The sequence below is a fragment of the Poecilia reticulata genome, unplaced genomic scaffold (genome assembly GCF_000633615.1).
Source record: "Poecilia reticulata strain Guanapo unplaced genomic scaffold, Guppy_female_1.0+MT scaffold_241, whole genome shotgun sequence".
NCBI classification, from domain to species: Eukaryota; Metazoa; Chordata; class Actinopteri; order Cyprinodontiformes; family Poeciliidae; genus Poecilia; species Poecilia reticulata.
In genome coordinates this window covers 146822-147876 of record NW_007615031.1, presented here as the reverse complement: position 1 = coordinate 147876, position 1055 = coordinate 146822, and the positions used below count along the sequence as shown (strand labels likewise).

Below are 1055 nucleotides of genomic sequence, written 5' to 3'. Positions count from 1 at the left end.
GTGTGTGTGTGTGTGGGGGCATGGAGGTGAGTGTGTGTTTGTGTGTGTGTGTGTGTGTGTGTTTGTAATACCTCGTGGGGACCAGTTTCCTGAAGCATACCTGTTTTGGGGTCAGGGGTCAGATTTGGGTCTGAGGTCTGAACTGAGTTTGGCTCAGGCTGCAGGAATTACTGGAAAGTCCCCACAAAGATAGCAACCAAACGTGTGTGTGTGAGAGACGGTGTGTTGCTGACCCTGTGAGGACCGCTGACCCTTCTGTGAGAAAATGGACCTGGTTCCAACCGGTAGCAGAACCGATGAACATTCTGAGCCAGAACCTCTGGGTTCTCATGCATGCAGCGTGTGCAGCATGTTCCATATAAAAATCAACTTTGCGTTGAGGTTTGTGTAAATATCAACATTTCATCTGTGGGTGAAAATGAGCAGCAGCCATGCAAACGTTCTGTGGACAACATGAAACACAAAGCATCAAAACTCATAAATAACTGAAATATGACGACATTCAGACCAAGAAGCACCAAACCATGTGTTTCATGATTTTCATATTTTATTGCTAAAACGTAAAGGATGAGACTGAACCGCATTTATCCTCAGACAATAAGCTGACATGGACACAGAATAAAGAACATAAAAACCTCAGTAGGAGGTAAATAATCCTGTCCCTCAGTTTGAGTCTCATGAAGATGAAACTGACCATGAAATGAATCTGTGGGTCGTTTCATCCTGACTGACAGGAGGAAACAGCTGGTCAGCAGATTCACTCCAAGCTGCTGGTTGAACATCTCAGCTGATCCAGGTGAGCAGCTACCTGTGCAGCTCTGGTTAGGATCTGGTTTCACTTCTGACAGCTTTTTAAAGTTAGATAAACCAGTTAGTTCAGTCGTAGGGTTAATGCAACTCTTTATGTAGAGGGATGGATAATCACAGATTCAGCCACTTCAACTGATCCAGAACGAAGGAGCAGCAGCAGCTACAGCAGCTACAGCAGCTACAGCTACAGCAGCTACAGCTACAGCAGCAGCTACAGCAGCAGCTACAGCAGCTGCAGCTACAGC

At 45.9% G+C, this 1055-nt stretch overlaps 1 long non-coding RNA gene across 2 annotated transcripts in view; it reads right to left on the bottom strand.

The window, feature by feature from the left end:
• LOC103460437 (uncharacterized) overlaps positions 1-989 on the bottom strand; it is a 2359-nt gene extending 1370 nt beyond the window's left edge. The window contains exons 1-2 of one of the 2 annotated variants that reach the window (XR_532928.2): positions 695-989; positions 234-442 (exon numbers count right to left, since the gene is read on the bottom strand). This is a non-coding gene — a long non-coding RNA (uncharacterized LOC103460437). The other variant, XR_001776280.1, reaches the window with a different exon arrangement.
• Between the last annotated feature and the right edge of the window lie 66 nt (positions 990-1055).